General features: G+C 43.5%; 1 protein-coding gene across 3 annotated transcripts in view; it reads left to right on the forward strand.

Annotated features, from left to right (window-relative positions):
* DTD1 (D-aminoacyl-tRNA deacylase 1) overlaps positions 1 to 14,499 on the forward strand; it is a 175,087-nt gene that overhangs the window by 136,569 nt on the left and 24,019 nt on the right. Inside the window, exon 7 of one of the 3 annotated variants that reach the window (XR_006386158.1) lies at positions 7,888 to 8,058. The exons of the other annotated variants lie outside the window; for them this stretch is intronic. The gene's annotated coding sequence lies outside the window, so the exon portion shown is untranslated. The remainder of the gene's footprint in view (positions 1 to 7,887; positions 8,059 to 14,499) is intronic. 3 annotated transcript variants of the gene reach the window in all.

Genomic DNA, 14,499 nt, shown 5'->3' on the forward strand with positions numbered 1-14,499 from the left:
CATTTTGGCAATAGGTCTAAAAAACTTTTAAAGTGACTTAAATTATAGAGACATTTATTGTATCACATAACAAAGCATTTAAAGGTCAGCCTTCATTAACATAGTGATGCAAGTAAGTTCCACCAGGTCCAGGTTCCTTATATTTTCCACTTACCCTTCTAAGGGTTTTGCCTTTATTCACCTTTCTAAGCATATTTCCAGGAGTTTCATGCAGACAGATGGCAGTGGCCAGAGTCAGAAGGACCATCTCTATCTCATGTCCCTTTTTTATTTATTTTTTTAAATTTTATAAACATGTATTTTTATCCCCAGGGGTACAGGTCTGTGAATCGCCAGGTTTACACACTTCACAGCACTCACCAAAGCACATACCCTCCCCAATGTCCATAACCCCACCCCCCTTCTCTCTCTCATGTCCCTTTTTAGGACCTTCCCCAAAACCTCTATCTAGGAAACTTCTATCATGTTTGTTGGCCGGCATCCTGTTTCATACTTTTGTCTCACTCAATACCTGGCAAGATACATGGGGTACGTAGGCCATGATGGCTTAAACTGTGGCCCCTGAGGGATCTAGCTGGTCAAGGGTGCACTCAGTAGGAATTCTGTCAGCAGGGAGGAATGGGGGCAGAGTGAATGGGCAGGAAAGGAGAGCACCTCCCACTGAGGTGTGTCAAGAGTGGTGCCTCTGAGCACAATGTTCTAGTTTAAGAAATATAGTTAGGTGTCCAGAGCTCCTGTTCTACAGAAGAGTGATGTTCTTTTTTGCCTTAATAAATAGTGTTTTCCTATTTTTCTGTTTTTATATGAGTTCTTGATTATAAACACTAAAGTTACATCAGAGTATAAATGCCAATTTTAGGTACAGTGTGGAGAATCCCATAAACAAGGACAAGCTGACAGCAGTGAGTAGCAAAGCAGGGAAGTGATTAAGACAGTGGTTGTAGATGTTCATGGGAAATTAAGAATGTCCTATGTTAGTACAGGTTAGAATAATTACTGCCTGAAGGATGGCATCAGGCTTTGAAGTTCAGAGTCCATACACATTGATTTAGGTTGATGAGTGGCTTATGTTGTCATGGACCAGCCTTGAGCACCCATCCAAATTGTATAGAGAAAGGAAGTGGAAAAGAGAGACAGAGGCCCCATGTGTGTGACTTTTTAACACCAAGTGACCTTTCTTGCTAACAAACTGGACCCAGCAATATTCTGGAATTTGGTCCCAGAGTCCTTCCTCTTAGGGAGACGTAAGAGAAAGAGGAGGAGAGAGAACTAGGGAGGTGGGTACATGCTTTCGCTTCTTTCTGGACACTTTTAGCCCAAGCAAGGGGCATGTAGAGGACGGTCCACCTTTAAGCATGTTGACTTCATCCAAATGGTGCCAGTTTAGAGATGTGGAACCTGGAGTGTGTGAGGAAAAAGCCTCCTTTCTTTTCTCCAAGAGGCCCTTGCACTGGAAAATTTGTGGGGGAAATGCCATACAAATCTAAAAAATGACCACTGTTTGGAATGAGGTGTTCCTTCTCATTCACCTGACACTACTGCTTGTTGCCAGCTTCAGGTCCGCATCTGCTGGGGACATGTGAAAACACTGGGCTGCATTTAGGAAGATAAAATTCAGGCACCAGGTAGCAAGCCATGTTTCAGTCCAGGAAGCCTCACAGTATTCAGGAATCTGTAGTAAAAATCACATACCTAAAAGGAGTGGATATGTAGGCTTGCAAGTGCTCAGAAAAGAAAAAGCTAGGAGACAGAGGTTGGGGTTGTGCTCTAAGACTTGTATTCCCTGAGCTTTTGTGTTTTGTCTGCTATTTGTCCTCAGCCTTATTTGAGAATTCCATGGCCAGAAACCTCAGTTCTTCTACCATAGTTGCTGATTGTTTTTAATAAATAGGCTTATTATACTAAGTGGTAATAGATTTCAAAATTCCATTGGTAAATATTTTATTATTATCAAGACAAACAGTAACATGAATATTGTCCTATAACTCAGTCATAGTTTATGTATTATGTTTCTAACCTAGAACATGATTTGGGATCTGTAATGGGCATTAAATAGTATATATTTTTTCATTTTTCTCCAAATTGTCCTAAAAAGAAGAGCCGTCCATTCCTCTGGCAAGATTTAAAGTATTTGCAAATATTATTTTGGTTTCAGATAATTGAGAATCTATTCCATTTTTGTGTAAGACTTCCAAGGAAGGAAATGTGTCAGCTGTCAGCGACCTGTCCAGAGCAAGCTAGTCCTTACATAATGGAAATTGGACTAAGATGCTGCCTCCTTTTTTTTTTTTTTAAGTAATGGAATGGATGTTAAATGGATTTATTTAAAGTTTTTTTTAAATATTTTATTTATTTTTAGAGAGAGTGTTTGTGAAGGCGCAAGCAGGGGGAGGGGCAGAGGGAGAGGAAGAGATGCAGACTCTCCGCTGAGTGTAGAGCCCGCCACGGGGCTCAGTCTCATGACCCCGATGAGATCAGGGCCTCTGCTGAAACTAAGAGTCAGATGCCTAACTGACTGAGCCACCCAGGCATCCCTACATGTATTTATATTTTTATGAGGAAATAGTTATGAAGCTATTCCTTAGCTTCTGTGGTGAAGTCAGAAGTTTGACAGAATTTGTTTCTGTTGGGTCTGGTTCTGTTGGGCCCAGTTCTGTTGGATCTAGTTCTCTCATCTGACAAGTGCATTGTGCCTTAGCAGGAGCCACTGTTGTTGTTGTTGTTGCTTAAGATTTATTTATTTTACTTATTTTTTATTTTTTAAATTTTGGATCTGTTTATTTTATTATGTTACGTTAGCCCCCATACAGTACTTCATTAGTTTTTGATGTAGTGTTCCATGATTCATTGTTTGCACATGACACCCAGTACCCCATGCAATCCGTGCCCTCCTTAATACCTATCACCCGGCTAACCCATCCCCCAACACGTCCCCTCTAAAACCCTCAGTTTGTTTCATGGAGTCCATAATCTCTCATGGTTTTTTTCCCACTCCGATTTTTCCCCCTTCACTCTTCGCTTCCTTCTACTACTGTCCTCCATGTTATTATTTATGTTCCACAAGTAACTAAAACCATATGATAATTGACTCTCTCTGCTTGACTTATTTCGTTCAGCATAATCTCCTCCAGTCCCGTCCATGTTGATGCAAAAGTTGGGTATTCATCCTTTCTGATGGCTGAGTAGTATTCCATTGTATATATGAACCATATCTTCTTTATCCATTCATCTGTTGAGGGGCATCTTGGCTCTTTCCACAGTTTAGCTATTGTGAACGTTGCTGCTCTAAACATTGGGGTGCATATGACCCTTCTTTTCACTATATCTGTATCTTTGGGGTAAATACCCAGTAGTGGAATTGCTGGGTCGTAGGGTAGCTCTATTTTTAATTTTTTGAGGAACCTCCATACTGTTTTCCAAAGTGGCTGCATCAACATGCATTCCCACCAACAGTGTAAGAGGGGCTTATTTATTTTAGAGAGAAAGTGTGTGCGAGGGAGTGCACAAGTGGGGCAAAGCCAGAAGGAGAGGGAGAGTGAAAGAATCCCAAACAGAATCCCCGCTGAGTGTGGAGCCCAACATGGGGCTCATTCTCGGGGCTCATTCTCATGGCCCATGAGATCCTGGCCTGAGCCTAAACCAAGAGTTGGGTGCTTAACTGAATGAGCCATCCAGGCACCCACAGGAGCTACTTTTTGCTAATATTTTCTGTAAGATGCCATGGTCATCTTGAGTAAGATTCCATGATAGTCTTGTTTTGAACTCTGAGGCACTCCCCAGGTTGTCTCATCCTTAGACCTTAACTCCTAGTCACAGTCTGTTTTCAGTTGACTACATCTCTCTCTCCGAGACAGCAGTCAGTGTCGTCATTGTACTACATCAGCATTTTCTTGGACTTGGCCTCCCAGTTACAACTGTGCTTCAGTGGATGTCTAGCAAGAAACCTCCAAGGCATGGTCAGCACTTTCTCTCATTCCCGCATCTTGGTCCGTGTCTGGTGTGGTATTTATCCCTTGGAATTGAGACAGGCCTTCCTGGGTGGTCAGAGGCAGATGTTGAGGAATGCTGGAAGCCTGCCTCTCTCTGCTCTACTTGGGCTCTTTCCACTCATTTGGGTGCTGTGCTTGGTTCCAGAGAACTGGAATCTTTGTGTGCTGCTCTCTCCATCTGGATGGTTTTGTCTTCGTGGAAGAGGTTGCTTGGTGCCAAAACATTGGATTGTCCTCAAGTTCACTTTTTCGGGCTCCTCACAGATTCAGGGATGTGTCTGAATGAATGGGTGTGGCATGGAAAGGCCTCTGGCATAGCTGGCCTGTGAATACTGATTGAACCTGATATTTAGACATTTATTTTGCCAGCCTGACCTTCCTAGTGACAGCAGAGGCATTTTCTTTTTCTGCTTCATCAAACTCATTCTTCATCTATTTGTCCAGAAATGTTCCTGATCTTGATGTCATAATTGAAAATTGTGCAATTTACTTGTCTGCTTGTGAGCCCATATTTATATTAATTCTCATCACAGAATTGCACTGTATAAGTGATCTCACACCACAAACACAGCAATGATGGGTGTGTGTGTGTCAATTCAGGTTTTGTCCTTACAGAGTACTGACGTAATTCAGCCCAGTTAATCATCAGTGTAAATGTAAGATGTTGGTACCAAAATTTAGTTACTTTGTGCATGGACGTGAAGAGAGTGACATCTTGGAGAGGTTTCTGAGGGAGCCATGTTGGCTGATTGGGAATTCTACTCCTCTTCTCAGGAAGGTGGTCTCAGTAGGGAGTGTCGCTCCTTTGCCTGCTGTGGAAGATCCAGATTTAATCCCAGGGCTTTGGTATGGTTTGCTGCCATTTTGTTGCACTTTTGCTCCCAGTCCAGTCCAGACTGAGGAGATGGGGAAACAGTATTTTCTTAAGATGTCAGTTGCCAATGGAAGGGTGGGGAGAAAGGGCTTGGGAGTGACTTTCTCTTTACCAGAGAAAGCAAATGTTGGAGACTAAGTTTGGAGAATTACTGTCTTTGTATTTTAGGAGCCCGTTGGCTTTGTGAACTGAGAGCCGGTGAGGATGGTGTGTGGGCTTCTGTTGCTGGGGCCTGTGGCAGTGGGGGAATTGGTGGAGGGATGGCATGCACCTTCCTAGGCAGGCTGTGGCAAGGTGCTGGTGTCAGGCCCAGTGCTTGGCTGCATGCACGTAAGCCTGGTCAGAGCTGATTGTGAGCTCTAGAGCTGCAGGCCAGACTGGATGCTTCCCGAGCTCCTGCGGTGCTGGGGGCAGGACTGCTCTGGGGGCTGGCAGGTGGCCCTCAGTCCAGCTCCCAGAGAAGACCAGGATGCTGAAGTTGAGGCTCTGAAGATGATTAGGAGTGGAGTGATAATGGGAGTCTAGGCATGCACACAGGCCTGGGCAGGAAACAGGGTGATGGGGTGGGTTTGGGAGAGTTTAGACATCCTACAGCATGAAAGGCAAGGGGAAGAGAAGTGAGAAATGAAGCACTTTCAGGCCAGTTCAAGGAGAATTTTCTGGAGGACACTGAGGGTGCATTGACTTGATCCTTCGGAAATGGAGTGCCACCCTTGAAGGGTTCTAAATGGGGAGTGACTTTATTTTTTCAACAGTTTTACTGAGATATTATTCACATACAGTTCACCCACTTTAAGTGTACAGTTCAGTTCAGTGACTTTTACTATGTTCAGAATTGTGCAGTCATCCCCACAATGGCTTTTAGAACGTTCCCATCACCGCTGAAAAGCCCAGCGCTTTTTAGCTCTTGCTTCCCATTCCGCCCCCATCTCCAGCCTCAGGCAGCAGTGTGTTTCTTTTCTGCGTCTACAGATTTGCCTGCCTCGGACAGTTCAAATAAATGGAATCATGCTCTATATATGGTCTTTGGTGCTGCTTGGCTTTTTTTTTTTTTTTTCCACTTAGCATAATGTTTTAAGTGTTCATCCACATTGTAAGATACAACACTAGTTCAGTCCTTTTATTTCCAGATAATACTCCATTGTTTAGCTCTACCACATTTTATTCATCTGTTTGTCATGTGACGGACATTTGTGTTGCCTCACTTGATGGGTATTATGAATAATGCTGCTAGGGAGGGCTATATACACATCCATCGACTTGGCATTTTGACCGCATCTGTGGCTGAGTACAGGATAGATTGGAAGGAGACAAGATGAGGCAGGGAACATTGTTAGGTAGTTGCAGAAGTCTCTGTAAGTCCTTTTCATACTTCTTTAGGTGTGGAATCTTGCATTTTAGCTAAAGCCCCATGCAGAACTAGAGTGTATAAAACAGATTATTTTAGTATATGTGCTGCCGAAGCGAGCACATGTATAAAACAGATTAAATGAAGCTACCCTTGACAGTAGTGTGGAGGCCTAGAATCCCTTGCACTCAGTATCCCCCTTCCATGAAGCTGATGGGGTGGGGGTGGGGTGTTGGTTTTTGAGAAGTTACAGAAGTTGGTTGTATTGGTCAAAGAGGGGTTTCCCATGGGCAGTGTGGCTGGCTGGAGGAGGAAGAGGAGGTTAGGAGCCGGAGGCCAGGAGCTGGGAGAGTGTGTGTTTGTGTGTGTAGGGGTGGTGGAGGGAGAGAAGCCTGGAGGGGTTTGGATTCAGCTCTTCCATTGACTCAGAATCTGATGAGCCCCTCCTGGCCCCCTGGCCTTGGTATCAGGCATAGACCACTTGCTGGATGATAGCAACCCCTTCACTACAAGGCTGGAGGGATAAGCTGGCTGAAAGGTTCCCCTGAGGTGTGGAAAGAGGGAAGGCACTCACGGTGTTGTGACTTCTGGTCAGAGGCCCCAGCAAGGCATGGCTGGGCGCTGGGCAATACTCCCTCTCCCCACAAGCTCCATTAACCCCTCTCCAAAGCAGCTTGCTGCAGTCTAATTTAAGATGGTGTTCCCTCTCCATCCTCAGTTTAAGACAAGTCCTTCAGCCCAGTGTGTCTTAAATTTTAGGTGCCCGTGAACCCCCCTGGAGGTCTGGTCCAGCATGGGCTCTGATCTGCTAGTCTGAGTGGAACCAGAGAGTCTTTCTTTTCAACTAGCTCCTGGAAAATGCTAACAGCATCTTGGAGCAGCAGGGGCCAGCCCCAGTTCCACACAGGTTGTTGCTGCTCAGCCTCTCTCTTTTGGTGTCTGGTTGTGGGAATCAGGAAAGTAGGGCAAAGTAGAGTAGCCCAAAGGTTGTCAAGTCTTTTTAGGACCTTATTGGCACAGGACACTTGACAACAATACCTGTTTGGGATGTTCAGACCCGTTCAGGTCTTCCTCATAGCGCAGAGTGGGGCTGATGGGTGAGGAGAAGCATCTGTACTGTTTCCTGGGACTGTCTCATACTATGTGTATTTTGAGTCAAGAGAATCCAAACAGTAGGATGGATGGCTGTGTGAGTGACGCTTCTCTGCTCTCATTTCATTGTTAGCAAACTTTCCCTCAGGAGGTGATACTCCTGATAGCATCCTGAGAACTGAGTCGTGCCTAATTACAAATTTATCTCAGAGTGGGGTGGAGCAGCTTTTGTTTGTACTGAAACTATAGTGGATGCTTTCACAAATATTTTCTCCCACACAAATTGCATTCACGAGAGTTTTGTGGGGGTTAGCTAACATTTCTTCTTAGAAGTAAATGGTAGTGATAGCAAACGTCAAATTTCAGAGGAAGTTTGAGTGCTACAGCTCTGGCCCCTAGTGGGTATCTGTGTGTGTGCCCTGAGACTAAGCAGGTTCAGCCTTGTTGCAGGGGCATCCAGAGCCGGGTTTCAGTCGAATTCTCGGGAGTGTCAGAGTAATACTACTGAAGAGCACTTCCTTCTCTCTGACAGGCTGTGCACTTGAGAATTGTAAGTTTGTGATCAAGAGTTTTTGCCTCTTTAGATATTCTCTTCGGAGGCAAGTCAGATTGCTGGAGCTGTTTAGACAAAGCAGTGACTAAAGATGAAGTGTTGTCACTCTTGTGTTTAAAAAATTTATGACACCATTTGCTAGCTGGGAGAGAACGTATGGAGCGTGTGGAACATACATGCATGTGAAGAGCATAACATTCAGGTAAGCACACAAGAATCTGCCTCCTAAGCCTAAGAGTAGAGCATATGCTATACCCAGCAGCCTTCCTGTCCCTGCCCCCACCTCACCTGTGTCCTGGTGACCTCTGTCCAGGTCAGCCTGGGTCCTGTCTCTCAAAATGGCTTTGAGCACATGTGTGTCCCTAAGCAGCGGTGTCTGGCTGGCTTGCTTGTTTTCTAACATTTCTTACTTTTTTGACATAGGCTCCACACCCGCGCCCAGTGTGGAGCCCAAAATGGGTCTTGAACTCAGGACCCTGAGATCAAGATCTGAGCTGAGATCAAGAGTTGGGCACTTAACCAACTGAGCCACCCAGGCACCCGTGGCTTTCTTGTTTAATGATGGAGATGGGAGTTCTAGTTTTTGATTACTGCAGCCAACAGGCTTTTCATAGCAACACTTTAGATCAGTTTGTACAGAATGTCCCCTAATTTATTTAAAGAACCCTTTTCTTGTGAACTTTTAGGTTGCTCCACAGTTTTTACTGTTGTAAAAATTAGTGCAGTGAACATCCTTTCATATGTATCTTTGTGTACCAAGCCACTTGTTTTCCACAAGATAAATCTGAAGAGGTGGAATTGCTGGGTCATACTGTGCTTAGTGCTTTGAAATGAGCATTGTCAAGTTGCACCCCTAAGGACCGAATTTACACTCTCCACCAATGATATATAATGTTCCTTTCCTCAGACCCTTGCAAAGTCTGATTATTATCATTGTTTAATCCTTGTCAACTTGATGAGTAATTATATTGTATCTTGTTTTTATGTGCATCAATTTGATTGCTAGTAAAGTTGAACTCTTTTCATAAGCTTATTGTTTGTATTTCTTCATTTCTTTAAAAAAACATTTTTTTTTTTTTTTGAGAGAGAAAGAGAGAGCGAGCAAGCAAGAAAGCTGGGGGAGGGGCAGAGGAAGTGGGAGAATCCCAGGCAGACTCATGACCTGTGCCAAAATCAAGAGTCAGAAAAAAAAAAAAAATTAAAAAAAAAAAAATCAAGAGTCAGATGCTTAAGTGAGTGAGCTACCCAGGCACCCCGGCATTTCTTCACACTTTAAAATATTACTTGTGAATCTGGGTTTTTGGATCCCAATAAGTTTGATTAATTTCTCATTTACATTTTTTTCTATATACCAGCTAGTTTTAGAACTTGTATACTCATTTTATTGGTCATATTATTTAACACAGTTTCCTTTATTACTCTCTTAAGAGGCTCTAGTTCTATGAGTAATTTATTTATGCATTTTTTTTGAGGATGTGAATGGCTGTAATACATTCTGAATACTTGCATGTTTGCAAACGTCCTGGGTATTCTGAATTTTTGGGTCACCATCTTTTACTCTCAGACTCTGTAGGCATCATCCTGATGCTTGGTTGGCTTTCTTCCTTCCCTTTGTCCACCCATCTGTCATCACACAGTATTCTTTTATTCCTCTGACACACGGTTTATTAATATTTCCTGTGTCCTGGCTCTACAGTGGCGCTTAGTGTCATGGAAGAGAAGACAGGTGGCCTCTGTGAATTTCTTTTAAATTTCCCTGATGGTTGGTCCTTCTAGGATATTCTTGAGCCCTTCCGTAGTCCGGGGTTTGTTCTCCAGTGATGTCTTTGCTTGCTTTTTCTGTGTTTGCGCTGATCTCCTCTCTGTCTTGCAGCTGACTTCTAAGTTTCTACTCCTTTTGCTTAGAGTCTTATCCTCTCGATATTGGAAGGATTATATGAATTGATTTTTCTGAATCATTAACTTTTTTTATGGTATTAGATCTGTTGCTAACTATATCTGCTGTTTTGAGTTTTCTTAAACATATTTTTAATTATTTATTAAAGTAATTATGTGCTTGATTCAAAATCAGGTAATTCCTTAAGGCATATAATGAAAAATAAACCCCTTTGCCTGTTTTTCCTTATCCCATTCCTGTTCCACACAAATGAGCACCTTTAACATATATATATATATATATATATATATATATATATATATATATATATTTTAAAGATTTTATTTATTTATTTGACAGAGAGAGAGCACAAGTAAGCAGAGCAGCAGGCAGAGGGGGAGAGAGAGAGATGCAGGCTCTCCACTCAGCAGGGAGCCTGATGCGGGGCTTGATCCCAGGACCCTGGAATCATGACCTGAGCTGAAGGCAGCTTAACCAACTGAGCCACTGAGGCGCCCCTAACACATTTTTTAAAAAATATTTTTTAAAAAAGATTTTATTTAGAAGGAGTGAGAGAGAGAGAGAGCATGAACGGAGGTAAGGACAGAGGGAAGGGAGAAGCAGATTGCACTGCTGAGCAGGGAGCTTGACGTGGGGCTCCATCCCAGGACCCTGGGATCATGACCTGAGCCAAAGGCAAAGGCTTAACCTACTGAGCCACCCGGTGCCCCACCTTTAACATATTTGAAGCTATTTCTTTGAGCACTTTCTTCTCTATCCCTAAATAATAAACTTTTCTTGTTTCTTGATATATTAAATTCTGGCATTATTTCATGCTACTTAGTTAGCACTGTTCACCTTCTACGCCCTCCATCTTTCTGGTATTGGGATATCATTGATTATTTATTTTTCAATACCATTATTTTTAGTTGAACTAATAATATTTACATTGTCTCGATTCTGGAACAGTTAGGTACCACAGACTTAGTTACCACCAAAAATCTTAGGATTTTTTTTTGTTTTTTGGTCTTATTTGGCTTTTTGCTTTTCTAGGATTATGTACCTTTCTTTGTCTTCTTGAAATTTTACTGAAAGTACTGTATTTAAGCCTGCTGCTCCAAACTGCTCTTTGCTAGAGGCCTCTTCTGTGAGAACCCATATGGAACCCTTGCCGTGCTCCCGGTGGATGGGTTGCTCCCCAGGGTGCCAACCCCTCATTTTGCCTAAGCCTGGCAGTGATTTCTCTCCCAGAGAATGTCCACTGTTTTCTCTGGGTCCCATGTCTTCCTCTTTTCTGAACTGTTGCTATTTTGCACAAAAATTCTTCATTGTTCCACAAATCCGCTCCACTGGCATTTGTACAACATATAGACCAAGTGGGGCAGAAAAAACGTCCCACTCCCCCTTTTTTGAAGTCTTGCAAATTGAAGAAACATTTTGAATCATTTAAAGAACACTATTAGTTTGAAATGCTCATGAACAGTTTTCTGTTACCAATTATGCACTGGAATAGCAAAACTGAACTTGCTTTAGTGTCTCCTTAAACTTTGCTGCAGTTCGAATGCTTATGAACTAGACATGTGCCAACAGCTTGATGGAGGTTGACTTCAGTCTAAAGTAGATGGTGACCAAAGAGTGGCCTGTTATTTCTGCCTTCACTTAGCTTATGGCCTAAAAAACAAATGCACACTGGCACAGAGGAGAGAAGAACCCATTCACTTGGTGTGTGGAGTGAAAGAAGGCCGGCCTCTCGCCTCCGAAAGGCTGTGGGCCCTTGCTTTTCTTTCAGTAGAGGGGAAATGGTTACTCCTTTCCTATAAGTCTTGAAATTTTAAAATTAGCCCTCACCGAAGCAAAAGCCCAGGCCACTGATAGAATGAAGAGTTGAGAAGTGTAAAGGGCAGTGATACCTTCTTCTGTAATAGAGTTAGGGAGAGGAGGGCAACACCATAAAAGTCTTGGCTACTAGAATATGTAGAGTGCCAGGGGGATGGGTGATCAGTGTTCAGAGCATCGGCAGATATAATATAATAAAGTGTTGTGGGATTATACTCCCAGCTTGCTCGGTTGTCCCTTAACATTGCTGCATCCTTTAGGGCTGTGACGAGGGGCGTGATCCCAAGCATTGCCACTGCCTTCCAGTGGCCAGGTGTGTAAACCAGTGTTAGGACGCTGCTTAAGATAGGGTCAAGTAACAGATAACACAGAGTGAATTATCACATTAACATATGGCTAATTTTGATGAGTTTAAAATGTTTCTGGCTTGGGTCCTCCCAGAGTAAGAGGCTTTAGATAGAGGTCTTCCAGGAAGCACAGTGAGACAGGGCAGAGAAAAGCCTACTAAGGCCGTGTTGTTGATCCCTGGGGACCCTCTGGAGGACTGTATAAGACTTTTTCAGAGTTGGCACCATGATGGGGGAGGAAGCTGGGTTTTGAACCCCGCAGTTCTCATTTCTCGGTGGCTGAACTCATTCCTAGAGGTGTTGGCTTCCTGATACATTTGGCCTGCCCTGCACTTGTGGCTAGTCCCTGCCCCTGGCCAGGTGGTGTTCTTAGGCAGAGAGGTACAGGCCAAAAGTTGTGGGATTGCAGGCGGTTGTCTGCTGACACTGTAGTGATCTCTGAGCTAGGGGACATGGTGGGTTCTGGTAGCATCTGCTGTAGTGGGCCAGCTTGGAGATCTGAGGGCAGCTGCACCGATAGAGAAACACATGCCTGGGCTGGCCTTGAACCCCTTGGCACATCCCACAATGGCCTAAAACAGGCCCCACTATGTGTGTCTGTTCGATGAGGGAGTATGCTGATGGGACTTCGTGAAGTAAGAATAATAGGAAAGACAACTGAACACCCCCATCCTCAACCCCCCATCATTTTTGCATGCTTGAGAGGGTTTTTGTAAACAATGGGGAATTAGAAAATAAAATTAGCTTGCACGATTTCAGATGGGAACAGATGCCTGCCTGCTTGCTTTTTTTTAAATTCCCACAAAAACCTCAAGCAGAGTTAATAATGTATGAAAATTAGGTACCATGTGTGCACTTTGCTTCGTAATGTTTTTATTAAGCAGCCCGTTGATTTAAAAATAACACAATAGTTGACATAATGGCAGACACTGCGGTGTATATGGAAACATCCTCTTTGAATGTTCTGTCAGGTTTTCCATTACACAAGGAATTTTTTAAAAAGTGCTTTCAGAATTATCACATAATATGAAATTATATCAAATTACAGTTTGATAAAACAAATTGCCCAAATACAAATTCCAGTTGCTTTAAAAAAAATGGCTTGGTCAATTAGAGATAATCTGTAGATGTAGGTTTCTACAGATTGTTAAAATTCCACAGGAGATTCACACTTTTGTCTTCTCAAATTTTTGGCCATGTCATTTGCTAGTTGGAATTTGCCTCTCTTCTTTGTCCTTCCCACCCTCTGCCACTCTGGCCTGTAAGTAGCAGGAAGAAACAGGGAGAAGTGAAAGGTCATAAACCCAGGAGTTTCCAGTAGCTCAAGAGATTCCCTGGTTCTGAAGGCAAAAGCCCTCCTGTACCAAGTTGATAGGCATTGGACTAGCAGGTAGAAGTATCCCCACCCAGAGTTTGAGTGTAGGTCTCTGCCATTCTTTGAAGAATCCACTTATGAAGGTGTCTCATGCATTATGGAAGGGCAGCAGGCTGCCCTAGTTACTGTGCTGGTCCCCTTAGCCTCTGCTGCATCTCCTTGGTAGTAATACAAGGTTGCCTCCTGGTTTATCAGGTCTAGGAGAGCGCACTGAGGCACAGGGAAATCTAGTGATTCAGCCTAACCCTCAGAAGGTTCATTGCTGATTGGCAGAATCAGAATATTTCTGTATTCTGGAGAGCTTCACTCATACATTACTGTGAAATTATTAGCTATTCAACAAAGCATATATCTAGTGTCAGCTTGTTTTGTTTATCTGCAGGGTGAGCGAAGGACCACACAGGGCAATTTAAACAACTTGACAGAATCAGGGCATTTTTTACTGGTGGTGGTAGTTGCTGGACACTAAGGAAAGACAGTGAGCATTGTGGAAAGTTCTAAAGCTATTGAGTTATGAGTTAATGGGGCTGATGAGTTTGGGGCATTTTGTCCTTTAACTCAGCCTGGCTGGGCATATCCTTCCTTTGCAACCTCCTGTGGTTGCCCAGTTGTGCCTCTTGACACCACCAGGGCCACAGGTGTGGGCCAGCACCCTCAGAGTAATAATACCTTGTGGAATTTTAAAAAGTAATTGCAGAGGAGACATTTGATCTTTATGACTTGCACCATAAGACTTTCTTGGAATCTTTGCAAGGGGTTGGTTGGAACAGAACTTTTCCATCTCCACTACGGTCTATAAAAATCATAGTAACTGACTTCATGGGGCTTGAGTTTTTCTTTTGTTATTTTCTTCACTCTCTAATTAGATTTTGCTCATATGTGGGACAGAACAGCCTGGCAGGAAATAACCAGCATTAAAATAACTCAAAGATGGGGCCGTGGGGGTGGGCCCGTCATTGCCCTCGCAAGAATAGAGACCAGGTTTGATGTCCTGGACCTATGGCTCACCCCAGAAGCTCCTGTCCCAGTGAGCATTTCCTCCAAAAGGAGGCAGGTCAACTGGAGTCTTGGCTGGGAGTCTGGGAGACCTGGTGCTTTTCCCAGCCTGGCTGGTGCCTGGATGTGGTCTTGGGTATGCTCTCTCTCAACTGACTTCACCTCTATAGTTCTCAAAAGCAATATGGGAATCATAGTATCTGTCCTTGACTT

This window comes from Neovison vison, chromosome 8, assembly GCF_020171115.1.
Source record: "Neovison vison isolate M4711 chromosome 8, ASM_NN_V1, whole genome shotgun sequence".
NCBI classification, from domain to species: domain Eukaryota; kingdom Metazoa; phylum Chordata; class Mammalia; order Carnivora; family Mustelidae; genus Neogale; species Neogale vison.